Source organism: Ostrea edulis, chromosome 8 (assembly GCF_947568905.1).
Source record: "Ostrea edulis chromosome 8, xbOstEdul1.1, whole genome shotgun sequence".
Taxonomy (NCBI): domain Eukaryota; kingdom Metazoa; phylum Mollusca; class Bivalvia; order Ostreida; family Ostreidae; genus Ostrea; species Ostrea edulis.
Genome location: NC_079171.1, coordinates 55,593,103 through 55,608,179, shown reverse-complemented (window position 1 = coordinate 55,608,179; position 15,077 = coordinate 55,593,103). Strand labels below are relative to the sequence as shown.

The 15,077-nt window shown below is 37.8% G+C and overlaps 1 long non-coding RNA gene across 1 annotated transcript; it reads right to left on the bottom strand.

Annotated features, from left to right (window-relative positions):
• Positions 1 to 10,418: 10,418 nt before the first annotated feature.
• Positions 10,419 to 13,862, bottom strand: LOC125661977 (uncharacterized). Its single transcript, XR_008797713.1, has 3 exons — positions 13,685 to 13,862; positions 12,422 to 12,561; positions 10,419 to 10,534 (listed from the first exon to the last, which is right to left on the bottom strand). It is a non-coding gene; the product is annotated as an uncharacterized LOC125661977 (long non-coding RNA).
• Positions 13,863 to 15,077: the final 1,215 nt, after the last annotated feature.

The following is a 15,077-nucleotide window of genomic DNA, read 5'->3' as shown; positions in this document are numbered from 1 at the left end:
TGCCGAAAGTCCCGGATAGCGATTTTTTCAAGTTTTCTCTCTTAATAATTGATAGAATGACACCAAACTTATTATGATAACTGTTTGTGACCTATTAAACAAGAATCATATAACTTTTTCTGGGAATCCTGTAAAGAAGATAATGAACCAGAGTTTTCGGATACCAAAAAGCGGTAAATCTAGTACGTTTTATAAATGCCGAAACCCGAACACGGTCGCCGGTCTTTTGATCTACCGAAAGTCCGCGTTTTAGCATTATAGACAATATTGAATTAGACTGAGTTCTAGATATCTACGGTAACTTAAATAAATCTCAATTGCATATATGGTGCATTTATGTGCGCATTTTATTGTATCACCCTACATATTATTTGTAATTACACATGTGTAGTTCAGGCACTTTTTTGCAATATTTCAATCCACTTTGATATATATACACTATAAATAGTGTGCTTCTTTTTAAACTTCGGTTGTTGAAGCATATTCGTTATTGAATTAATTGAATAATTTTATAATTCAAATATTATTTTGATGCAGTGAAGGCTACTAATGCATACGAAGTGTGATTTAAAGTAATCATATGTACATGCATGTAATTTATATGTAATTTATCGAAGAAGAACGACAAATTTTAATATTATCATTCCATCTTCAAGACGATTAACGACTGTACTATCATATTTCCCTTTTCTTTCTTAATCAAAATGACAAAATATTGTAAAAGCACACTTTTTGGGTTACATTATTTACTTTAGGGGTATAATTTCTTTACTTTCGGAGTTTAAATTTTTATTCAAAATAAAATGAATGGGTGAATGGGGAACCTTCGCGTGGTTAGAGCTGGGCAACGGAATCAATGGTTAATGTTGTAATCATGACTAATTACTGATAGAATCCTCAACTATCGTTTTACATGTAAGCGTACGCTGTTTAAGTACGGCTTTACCAAACTAAGGAGACCTACTTGTTCCGATTAAAACAAGAATACGATTACAAAATGCAGCAGTTTTTATTATTCTGTGTTGTGAAATAATGATAGAAACATAAAATGTAGTCTTAATCAATATAATTTGCATGAATATGATTACTTAAAACCCAGTATTTACAAGTGGCTGTGGGAATCGGTCAGTGTCTTCGACTGTGTTTGGGTTCCGACATTTATAAAACGTACTAGATTTACCGCTTTTTGGCAGGTGAAAACTCTGGTTTGGTACTTTTGTAGAAGAATTCTCAGAAAAAAATTATGTTTTTTATATACCTAGGTTACAAACAGCAATCTATGCAAATTATATGTTATTACATGCAGCATTAAGAAAAAAAACTCGAAAAAAATCGCTATCCGGGACTTTCGGCATTCGGGTTTCGGCCGTACTACATTTACCGCTTTACGGCGCACAAAAAGCTGTGCACAGTTGAGGCCTTATATCGCTGTATTCTTGAGTTGCTGTCTCCTAAATCTAATATCGAAAAATTCTTCATATATTTTCCTACAATATTTGTGTCCAAACATACCTTCAAATATTCATTAAAGCCCCATACGACCCCATCACTCCCAGCTTTAAATGATTTCGTTTGTTGACGTAGCCATGTTAGGTAACAAGTCAATTCGAACCCTGTTGTTGTTGGTATCTATTCATAAAATTCGTTATATGTTATGTATTCGCTCTTCATTTATTATCAATACGAATTTATAGAAATTAAAAAATATAGTTTGTCTAAATGTAAAATAAGCTCTTGATTCATGAAAATGCTACAAACGTCCTTAAAACTTGTGTGGCAGGGATGGAGACCGCACCAGACTAATGAAAGCCGCATTGCCGTAAGTTAGTTATTTGAATAATTATTATTTAAAGGCACTGGGATGATATATTATTTAAAGCATTTAGCTCAAATATTTGTGGGAATATTAGTTCACATCTAGACGTTATTGTGCAAGTATGGAAATTAACCGGGATTCGAATTGACCGGCTACCTAACATAGCTACGTCAACAAACGAAATAATTTGAAGCTGGGAGTTTTCAGGTCGTATGGGGCTTTAATGAATATTTGAAGGTATGTTTAGACACAAGTACATGTATAGTAGGAAAATATGTTAAGAATTTTTTGATATTAAATTTCTGAGACAGCAACTCAAGAATACAACGATATAAAGCCTTAACCGTGCGTAGCTTTTTGTGCGCCATAAATCGAGTTTAATAAATAGTCTGGGGAGGGGGGTAATATAACGGTTTACAACTATAGTCATGGGAAGGGGAGGTTATATAACGTTCTACAAGTATAGTCAGGGTAGAAAAGTTATATAACTGTCGACAACTCTAGTCGGGGAAGGGTGGTATATAACGATCTGCAACTTCAATCAGGGAGGGGGGGGGGGGGGGCTATATAACGGTCTGTAACTATAGTCAGGGGAGGAGGGGGTATATAGCGGTCTACAACTAGTCAGGGGAGAGGGAGGTTATATAGCAGTCTACAACTAGTCAGGGGAGAGGGAGGTTATATAGCAGTCTACAACTAGTCAGGGGAGAGGGAGGTTATATAACGGTCTACAACTATAGTCAGGGCATGGGGAGGTTATATAGCGGTCTACAACTATAGTCAGGGGAGGGGGAGGCTATGTAACAGTCTACAACTATAGTCAGGGGAGGGGGATGTTATATAGCGGTCTACAACTAGTCAGGGGAGGGGGTTATATAAATGTCTAAAACTATTGTTAGGGGAAGGGGAGGTTATATAATGGTCTACAACTATAGGCAGGGGAGGGGGGGGGGGTGGCTCTATATCGGTCTACAACTATAGTCAGGGTAGGGGGAGGTTATATAGCGGTCTACAACTAGTCAGGGAAGGCGGGGGGAGTTATATAACAGTCTATAACTAGTTAGAGGAGAGGTGTATTATACTGGTCTACAACTATAGTCAGGGGAGGGGGAGGCTATATAACGCTCTACAACTATAGTCAGGGGAGGGGGAGGTTATATAACGGTCTACAACTATAGTCAGGGGAGGGGGAGGTTATATAACGGTCTACAACTATAGTCAGGGGAGGGGGAGGTTATGTAACAGTCTACAACTATAGTCAGGGGAGGGGGAGGTTATATAGCGGTCTACAACTATAGTCAGGGGAGGGGGAGGTTATATAGCGGTTTACAACTATAGTCAGGGGAAGGGAAGGCTATATAACGCTCTACAACTATAGTCAGGGGAGGGGGAGGTTATATAACGGTCTACAACTATAGTCAGGGGAGGGGGAGGTTATATAACGGTCTACAACTATAGTCAGGGGAGGGGGAGGTTATATAACAGTCTACAACTATAGTCAGGGGAGAGGGGACTATATAGCAGTCAACAACTATAGTCAGGGGACGGGGCTATATAACAGTCTACAACTATAGTCAGGGGAACGGAAGGCTATATAACGGTCTACAACTATAGTCAGGGGAGGGGGTTATATAACTGTCTACAACTATAGTCAGGGTAGGGGGAGGTTATATAGCGGTCTAAAACTAGTCAGGGAAGGAGGGGGGGAGTTATATAACAGTCTATAACTAGTTAGAGGAGGGGTGTTATATACTGGTCTACAACTATAGTTGGGGGAGGGGGAGGTTATGTAACAGTCTACAACTATAGTCAGGGGAGGGGGAGGTTATATAGCGGTCTACGACTTTAGTCAGGGGAGGGGGAGGTTATATAACGGTCTACAACTATAGTCAGGGGAGAGGGAACTATATAGCAGTCAACAACTATAGTCAGGGGAGGGGGTTATATAACTGTCTACAACTATAGTCAGGGGAGGGGAGGTTATATAATAGTCTACAACTATTATAGTCAGCGGAGGGGGGTATATAACGGTCTACAACTATAGTCAGGGGAGAGGGAGGTTATATAGCGGTCTACAATTATAGTCACGCAGGGGAGGTTATATAACGGTCTAAATCTATAGGCAGGGGAGGGGAGGCTATATAACGATCTAAAACTATAGTCAGGGGAGGGGGGCTATACAATGGTCTAAAACTATAGTCAGGGGAGGGGGGCTATACAATGGTCTAAAACTACAGTCAGGGGAGGGGGGCTATATAACTGGTTTTATGTCCAGGATGTTATATACCGGTCTACAACTATAGTCAGGGGAGAGGGAGGCTATATAATGGTCTACAACTATAGTAAAAACTCCGCCATTGCATGGTTTTATGTCCAAGATTTGAGAGGAAGGGAGTTGTGCACTGGGCTAGCAACTTAGTCACGTAAAAAAGGCTTGCTACAGAAACTGAATGAGCAAATACCCCAATGCAGATCCCAGTGGGTATTGGTTGTGTAGACAACTCTATGATGGAAAGTTGAAAGACATGGCACTAACCTGGAAAGAAGCAGAAAAGAAGGCAAGGGACAGATAAGTGTGGTGGAAGCTGATTTGAGCCTTATGTGCAGACATGCACGAAGGGGGTTAAGTAAGTAACTATAGTCAAGGGGCGGGGCTATATAACGGTCTACAACTATAGTCAGGGGAGGGGGGCTATACTATAGTAAGGTGAGGGGGGCTATATATCGGTCTTAATCAGGGGAGGGTGGATATATAACGGTCTACAACTATAGTAAGGTTAGGGGAGCTATATAACTGTCTACAACTATAGTCAGGGAAGGGGGCTATATAACTGTCTACAACTATAGTCAGGGGAGGTGGCTATATAACAGTCTACAACTATAGTCAGGGGAGGTGGTTATATAATTGTCTACAACTATAGTCAGGGGAGGGGGCTACATAACTGTCTACAACTATAGTCAAGGGAAGGGGCTATATAACTATCTACACCTATAGTCAGGGGAGGGGGCTATATAACTGTCTACAACTATAGTCAGGGGAGGGGGCTATATAACTGTCTACAACTATAGTCAGGGGAGGTGGCTATATAACAGTCTACAACTATAGTCAGGGGAGGTGGTTATATAATTGTCTACAACTATAGTCAGGGGAGGGGGCTACATAACTGTCTACAACTATAGTCAAGGGAAGGGGCTATATAACTATCTACACCTATAGTCAGGGGAGGGGGCTATATAACAGTCTACAATGATAGACGGGGTTGGGGGCTATTTAACGGTCTGTAAGTATAGCCATGTATGGGGGAGGCAATATAACAGTCTGTAACTATAGTCATGGGAGGGGGAGGCTATTTAACAGTCTACACCTCTACTCAAGGGAGGGGGGTGCTATATAATGGTCTACAACTATTGTCATGGGAGCGGGGTTATATAACGGTCTACATCTATAGTCAGAGGAGGGGGAGGGGGTATTGTTTTGGCCTCTGTCTCCCTCAAACTTGAACCTCGCTAGTAACTTTTTAATTGAGAGTGATATGGGTCTTATGTTTCCTGTATCAGCATTCTGTGTAACAAGACCTTTCTACTTGTACCAATGTTTTTTTACCTTGTGATCTTGCCCTTAGATTTTGACCTATTATTAAGAAAACCAAACTAAAGGCAATATTTCCTGATCTATTTAAATTATGACTTAGATTTCATATATATATTCCTTTACATTTCATATCATTATCTTTGACTTTGCTATCTTGACCTTGAAGTTTGACATATTTCAAAACTTTTGCCAAAATTTGAACCTTGTTTCTCATCAATTTTAATTGTAAAGTGATAGGTCTTTCAATTTTATGCCTCCAAGATCGAAGATCAGGGAAGGGGCGGTATTGCTTTTGTCCTGTCTGTCATTCTGTCTGAAACTTTAACCTTGCTAATAACTTTTGCAGAGCAAGTGTTAGAGCTTTGATGTTTCACTTGAGTATTCCTTGTGACAAGACCTTTCCGTGGGTACCAACATTTTTTACCGTATTACCTTGACTTTGGAGTCTGACCTACTTTTTAAAAACTTTTACCTTGCTTGTAACTTTTGAACAGGGAGTGTTAGAGCTTTGATATTTCACACAAGTATTCTTTGTGACATGACCTTTCCGTGGGTACTAAACCTTTTCACCTGACTACCCTAGGCAATATATCCTGAACCGTTTTAGGCAGGGCTTTCATACTTTATATCTATAGATTCCTTATGACAAAGCTTTCCATTTCATATCATGATCTTTGACCTTGTATCATGGTTATGTAGTGCTCTTTTAGGCTATGTTGGGGTCACAATAAGGGGTTGAATTTTACATACGAGTAGCAATAAACATTGAAAAAAAGGTCACAACAGTTGAATAACGGAGGGTTCAACTTTACTCAGGTGAGCAAAGTTACCCATGAGCCTCTTGTATTTGTGACTGATGAATTACCTTTACAGTTAACAATTTAACGTAATGTGAACCTGGTTCCATGTTACTCAGTTGGTAGAGCATTTGACTAGAGATTCTGAGAGCACCTACCTAGAGATTATGAGAGCACCTGCCTAGAGATTATGAGAGCACCTGACTAGAGATTCTGAGAGCACCTGACTAGACATTCTGGGACCCTGAGTTTGAATTCTAATCTGGTCCATTGTATTTTCTGTAGCAAATAGATATGATGCGAAATTGAAGTGTCCTACAGTGCATATAGGACAAATGTTTCCGCTTGTGGGACACACAGTACAACACTAACCAGTCATTAATCAAATAGAAATAAATGGCCCACACATTCAAACACATGGCCACTGACAGTAAACAGTGCAGCATGTTGTCCAGTGAGAGGAAGCGTGAATGGGTAAACCCAGTATTTTGATATACTATGCGAGAATAACGAGATACAACTCATATGCGAACTAAAATTTATGTGTGGATCAGTATGACCGTAACCAAGAGCTACGAGAAACACATGCAAGTCTTTAAAAGTAAGTGCTCTTTTTATCTGAACACGTCATGCGTTTGTTTGATAAATATTGTTTGGTCAATAGAGATACCGAAGGACTGTCATTAGTTTCTGATAGAGGAATGCTTTACAATTTCTTCATTATAAGAAGCAGAGAATAATCCCATACTTGAAAAGGAAGCGTGGATCCCTTAAGTGGTATTTAAATAATTTTCTACACAACAGATTTGCTGTCATTCTAAATCATGTGAGGTAAAATGTCCGAGTAAGCATGAAGAAACCTTTCAATTCCGGGTGATCTTCAAAGTGCAGCTGAGAGCAGACTAATGCGTTCAATGTTATGAATGGACAGTATCAATATGATTTTTATCATTTTATTGATACATGTTTTAAAGAATACTTGATTAGAATATGAAAATGAGCTGTAATGTCAATCCCTTTAAGTTTTATCTCTGATGATATACTGCTTTTGAAAAAAAAACCCCACTAGATGTGTCGTAGCTATACAATTGCCTTTACTCAAGGGTCATCATTTTACCCAAAGAGAAGATTTGTCCTATATGTTACTATGTAATAGTTCTGATTCTCTAATATAACTCCACCATTTTTTATCCCCTATTGTGGTCAGATTTTACTTTGTGGTGTCATCATTTGAATAAACTTGAATCTACACTAGGTCAGGAAGCATTCATATAAATAAATTTCAACTTTTCTGGCCTAGCGGTTCTCAAGAAATTTTTTAAATGACCCCATCCTATTTTTTATTACCCTCTCTTTGGATGGAGCATGGTCCTCCATTATGCACAAACTTGAATCTTCTTTACCCAAGCATGCTTTGAGACAAGTTTGGATGATATTAGCCCTGTGGTGCTTGAGAAGAAGTCGAAAATGTTAAGAATTTATGAAGGGATGGAGAGACTGATGCTGGAGGATAAGTGATCAGATTAGCTCACTTTAACTTTCAGCTCATGTGAGCTAAATGGGTTAACAGTATATGACCCAGCTATTGTATGGATGAGGCATAAAACAGAACATTTACATAATTTCATTAACAAACCTGACATTTTCTACAGTAATAGAACTATCCAAGTCCTACAATATGTTGGAGTCTCAGGGAAATTATCCTAATCAATCAGCTGGACATCTCAACTGCTACCCTGTAAAATTTATTTCAACATTAAGTACTAAGTAACCAAAATAATTTCTTCCCACCATTATATTATGCTATCAGAACACAAATGCCAACAAAAAATCCATGTAATCATTCTGAATGTACCAAACTGAGAACAAACCTCAATTTAAAAATACTCATACCACAAATCTAATCTCTGTATACATCAAGTCCTATATGACATCAATGAAAACTTTCTCACCCCCTCACCTCCTAACGTAAATTACAGGAAATAGTTTTCCATCCCCTCTTGTCTCAACGTAAAGTTCAGAAAATAATTCTCATCCGTGTCACCTCACTACATCAAGTTCAGAAAATAGTCCTCCAACCCATCACGTCTAGACACGAAGTTCAGAAATAGTTCTCCATCCCTCACCTCCCAATGTAAAGTTCAGATAATAGTTCTACACCCCTCACCTCCAAACGTACATTTCAGAAAATAGTTCTCCAGCCCCTCACCTCCCAACGCAAACTTTAGAAAATAATTCTCCACCCCCTCACCTCCAATGTAAAGTTCAGTATTCATCAACATGTTTAATACCTAAACCATGTACATGTATGAATAAAGAGCCTTAAAAGTTAATTGTAATGATATCAATCTTACTTATTCCTGATTTTTAAAATAAATATCATGGCATCATATTAGCAATTGTTACTTAAGGGCAGAATCTACCCAGAATTTAAGAATAAAAAATTGTTGAAAAATCCAAAGAAGACATTCTGTGTTGTTGAATCAGTGTACCTGGTATCAATAACAAAATATTAACAAGAGGTCCATGGGCCACATCACTCAACTGAGTCAGCTTGGCCCATATTTAAGGATTTTCCCCATATGTTCACATGGAAAACTTTTATCCCTATTGTAGCCCCATCCCACCTCCAAGGTCCATCAATTTTATAAACTTGAATCTGCGATGTCAGGAAGCTTTCGTTTAATTGCAAACTTCTTTGGCCCAATTGTTATTGAGAAGAAGATTTTTAAAGATTTCCCCTTCATATTCCCAGGGTCTCCGTGGTCCAGTGGTTAGAGCATCGCGCTCAAAATCACACGGCCTCTGACATCTGTCGGTGCAGGTTCGAATCCCGCTTGCACCGGTAAGTGAGAAAGTCTCCCAGTTTACTTTCGGAAGGTCGGTGGTCTCTTCCCCGGTACATTGTATCTGGGTTCTCTCTACCACCAAAAAAAAAAACAAACAAGAAAACTGGGCGCCATCAGATAACTGAAAAAATGTTGAGTGTGGCGGAAAACATCAATCAATCAGTATATTTGTATATAAAACTTTCACCCCTTATTGCTACTCCACCCTTCTCCTCAGTGAATTTAAAAAAAACTTGAATTCGCACAATATCAGGAAACTTTCTGGTAAATGTAAACTTTTTTGTCTCAATGATATTTCAGAAGACAATTTTTAGAGATTTTCCCTATACATGTATATTGATATGTATAACTCTGATCCCATTATGGCCCTATCCTACACTCTGGTGCCATAATTTTAACGAACTTGAATCTGTGCTATGTCAGAAAGCTTTCATGTGAATTTCTTCTTTCTTGGCACAGTGGCTTTTGAGAAGATTTTCAAAACTTTTATCTATACATTTCAATGCGAAAGTTTGATCCGCTATTGGGGCCCTAAATGAACCCCGGGGGGGGGGGGTTATGGTTTTAACAAACTTAAATTTGTACTACGTCAGGAAGCGTTCATGTAAATTTCAGGTTTGGTTAATATTGACCCAGTGGTTCTAAAGAAGAAAATTTCTTAAAGATGTCAATGTAGTTTCACTATCTTGCTTTTATCTCCACTTGGAGAGGGGTGTGACCCTTTATTTGAACAAGCTACAATACCCTTTACCAAAGGATGCTTTGTGCAGTTTGGTTGAAATTGACCCACTGGTTCTGGAGAAGATGAAAATGTGAAAAGTTTATGATGACCACTACGACAACAATGACAGACAATGGACAAATTTCGGCGAGAAAAATGGCCCTTATGTACATTATTTCAGCTCAATATATTTCAGAATGTCCCCACCATTTTACCATAAATGGGGTCATTGGCCTGTTGTGTTCGTCTTTCTCAGGCACCAATGGCCCTAATCCTATCTCCTGGAGCCAGACTTCAAATAATTTACAGTATGTTAGCAAGATTTCACTTTTACATGACTTATAGAGGTTTCGTCATTTCTAGATCAGTAGTTATGGAGACGATTCTTAAATTACCACATGCTATCCGTTTTCATTTGTTGATTATCTAACATTTGAAGGTCCTTCATTTAAGCGATTTTTAATCCTTTAACGGTACTAAGTTTGGTTGAAATTTGGCCATGTGATTGAAGAGAAGTTGAAAATAAGTTTACAGACAGATGGACAGACATATGTACAACAGACAAGGGTGATCAGAGTAGCCCACATAAGCTTATAGTTCAAATGAGCTTAAAAAAAGATAGAAATTGTACCAGCTTCATACAAACGTTTGTCTCCAGAAATGGATCAGATGCTAAGAGAACCTCTGTCTGCTTTTAAGAGATACTGGTAGAAACTGCTCCTACTTCAGGGTGTCACGATCTCATGAAGGCCCAGGGAGCTGAAAAACCAAATTGACAATGAGTGCTGCAATTACCAGAAATCAGACAGGTAAATGAAATTTTATACAAATTAAAAATCCTCATGGATTTCGTTAAAAGAGACCAGCTTGTCTTTTAAACAGGAGACTCACTTGCCTTATCAGTCACCTGAACATTGGTTATGTGTAAAAATTAAAGACTAAAAAGTATATAATAATTTTCCTATACTGACTCTACCTTAGTTAAAAAAATATTTAATTTGGTTTCCACTTTCACCTATAAAAATTTAAGGGTTGGTAGGTACATATAGGCATCTTTTTTTATTTTATAGGTTGGATTATTTTTTAATGATTTAGTATTCTACTATGCTTAAAACATAGTGATTGTCTACTGATCAAATAAAAGTTATATCATGAATTAAAACAGTCTCCCACTGTACTGTAAACAAACACTGCTGCTGTGTTTTGGAATCTGTTAGTTCATAACAAATAACTTAATAAGTCAATAAATATGCTCTTGTTGTAGTGATGGCATTCGCAAAATTTGTGAGAATGGAAAACGATGTGTTATGGTCGGCAGAAATTTTTAGGGTCGGTCGGGAAAGTGGAAACCAACATACATTTTTTTTTTGCCTTAGAGCCCGACCCTGACAGAGTGCAATATAATTCACATTTTAAAATAAATTCAGGTTTTTTAAGGTCTTCGTTTGAAAGGCCTGACCCTTTCCTATTGGGAACAATAATTGCATTTGTTTGAACTTGGTAAAAATGTTTAACACAAAGAAGTAGGGAGAAAACCGATCCATGGTGAATTAAGGTAAAATTGGATTCCTTCTGACTTTGAATTTGGTCAAATCTTGCCTCATTCAAATAAACGGAGGTCAAAAAATTTGATTTACTTAACAATTTTTAGACAAAAATTGGAATATATGGGCCAGTGAAGACTCTTAAACAATTAGGCTACCATGCTTTGATTTGTTTTAATTGTTTGGGAATTTCAAAATGTGAAAATATCTGCTTTTTTAGCATTGGGAATGGGACCTTATTTCAGCCCCCACTGACCCTAAAATTCATGAAATTAAAGGGCTTTTCATACATAACAAAGCAATCAGATGGTGGACCCTCCTATACACATTATCAAAACAGACAGGCATACAGACATTGCTGTACCATAATATCTCCCATCTACAGACAGACATACAGACATTGCTGTACTATGATACGTCCCATCTACAGACAGACATTGCTGTACCATAATACGTCCTATCTATAGACAGACATACAGACATTGCTGTACTATAATACGTCTCATCTACAGAAAGATATATAGACATTGCTGTTACATAATACATTCTATCTACAGACAGACATTGTTGTACCATAATACGTCCCATCTATAGACAGACATACATACATTGCTGTGCCATAATACGTCTCATCTACAGACAGACATACAGACATTGCTGTACTATGATACGTCCTATCTACAGACAGACATACAGACATTGCTGTACTATGATACATCCTATCTATAGACAGACACACAAAATGTTCAATTGTTAGTGCACGACAGATGAAACACGGTGATGGATGTAGAGTGATAAGGCGATAACAATAGGCTACCTGAGTCACTCGGGTCACCTAAAATGCATCCCTGGAGAGTCAGGTACATGAAATCTACTGTTCATTATGTAGATATATATAGATAACTATATGTAAACTGAAACAATATATGCAGCTATAACTCATGTCTTTGACTAATTAAGGACCAGACTGAAATCATTCAAACAACATTATCTGAAATAACATCATAAGCAAGTGCTATATAACATAGTCTAAGGGAGGTAACTGTAATATATGCCTTGATGTTCTTTACAGTACAAACTTATTATGAGAAAAAATGAATACTTCTCTGACTCTTCTCTGGGTAAATGAGGACTGTTGATTGCTACACCCCAGCAATGTTCATGAAAGTGTTCAGCTGCCAACAACACCCAATTATGGACTGGTGATTTCAGAAAATTTCTTCTGCCCATTCATATAAGTCCCTAAAAAATCAATGATAAGTTATGACCAAAATTGAGAATTCAAATGAGGCTGATATGATTTAGTCAAATGTTGCCAGCTGGAAAATGTCACGTCCCTCATTAGCCAAGTCCCTACATGTACATGTACTACCTGTTTAGAGTGACAACATGTAATCTGAGTGGGTGAGTAATGACATGTTAACAATAACCCCCTGTACTCATGAGTGGATGAGTGATGACATGTACAATAACCCCCTGTACTTCTGAGTGATGACATAAAAAATAACCATCTGTACTCATGGGTGATGACATGTACAATAACCCCCTGTACTCGTGGGTGCGTGAGTGATGACATGTACAATAACCCCTGTACTCGGGAGTGGGTGAGTGATGACATGTACAATAACCCCTATACTTGGGGTTGGGTGAGTGATGACATGTACAATAACCTCTGTACTCGTGAGTGGGTGAGTGATGACATGTACAATAACCCCCTGTACTCGTGAGTGCGTGAGTGATGACATGTACAATAACCTCTGTACTCGTGAGTGGGTGAGTGATGACATGTACAATAACCCCCTGTACTCGTGAGTGGGTGAGTGATGACATGTACAATAACCCCCTGTACTCATGGGTGGGTGAGTCATTCTTGAAGCCAGCAACAACAAAAAAATGTGTACTGCTTGGATGAAAGTGTCATGTCAAAGCATGAAATAATGAAAATGGTGACAAAGAATGAAATTTGCTCAATACAAGGTCACTTACCAGATGACAATGACAAAACGAAGATGGCGTCGACTATTGTTTTAGTTTCTGTGACAAAAAAACCTCAGACTCATTTTTAAATATTGTCTTTAGATGAAATAAGTAACAAAAAGACTTAATTTCTTTCTTTTCTTAATCATTTGCTAGCAGTTAACATGGTTATTATATATATATTTTATATAATATATGTCAGTTTAACAATGAAAGTTTGATATCAAAGAACTTGTTTTTTTTTTAATGAAAGTGTTTTATTTTATTCAATCATGAAATTTGAGCAATCAGTTTTCATATCCATCTGAAATTACCAGTAAAACAATAAGTTGATACTCGCCCAAGTGACCAGGAAGCAAACATCATGTAAAATAATGTAGTCTTGTACCTCATTATGCTTCTCGAGAAACTTCTCTAAGCGGGTGTACAGTGCTCCTCACTCTTCTGATACTGAACCAGGCAGTTCCATTCAATGTCTGTGTGCAGGGTAGGTGCTACGATCCCCATCAATGTTTGTGTGCAGAGTAGGTGCTACGATCCCCATCAATGGCTAGGTGGACAACATTCTAGACAAAACACAGATATATTATGAATTGAAGATATACCTCAACAAGAATCTCAGTATAAAAACAAAGCAGACCGGATTATGAGCCCGAGAAAAAAAAGTAGACATCCCGAACATCATTCTAATTGTTCATACAAAAAAGTAGACATTCTAATTGTTAAGATCCAAATCATTTAATTCTTCAACTATTATTTGATCTTAATATTCTTTTAATTATTACACTAACCGATGCATTTTTCATGCTGTGTCCCACAACGAAACCCCACAGGTGAATATGGTGCATCTTCCCCTGCCTAGACTCAGGGTTCATAAAAATTGTCAAAATTGATTGTACGTAATAATTAGACCTCTTGTGTGACTCCATCCTAACCCCAGGGTTCATCTTAACATGAAATAACTGTAATCTACAATGAATGGGGATGCTGAGTTACAGGGTTATCTCCTCTCAATTTTGTGTATTTCGCCATGTGACCCCACCTTGAACCCAAGAATCGTGTTGCGAACAAACCTGTGACCTCACATTGAACCCGAGAGTCGTATTGTTAACAAATTTGTGACCCCAGCTTGAACCCGAGTCATGTTCTGAACAAATTTGTGACCCCATCTTGAATCTGAGATTCGTGTCGTGAACAAATTTTAATGTACGGTAAAATGCTTGCATACCATTTTGCAAAATGAATTTAAATATGTGGTTCCTGAGAAGAAATTTTAACTTAGAAGAAGAAAACACTTTTTCCTCTGTTACTCTCTTGTGACCTCAGTAGTAATAGTATGAACAAACTTAAATGTACACTTCATGAGGATGTGTGCATATTAATTTAACTATGTATACCAATAACCATTGTGTTATAACAGAGACTTGTACTAATATTAACCATTGTGGTTCTTAAGAAAATGTATGGCAGAAACTTGAGGCATCTTACTGTTCACACGAGTTTTTGTGTGTCCATATTTCTGTAGCCACAGTCTGAGATCATTGTGTCTACAAACTGGAATCTACACTACATGAGGGTGCGGGCATATATGTCAGGTGTGGATTTTGAATGCATTTAATATGAAAGATTGTTTTTTGCTTTCAAATATAAATTCTATATAAAACTTTAGACTCCTATACTGTCCCATACTAATGAGTGGTGGCACATTGGTGTGTAAATCTAAAATTTTCGAAAGTCCTCAGTCCTTACTCCTAACACAGAGACCAAAATATCATACAAAT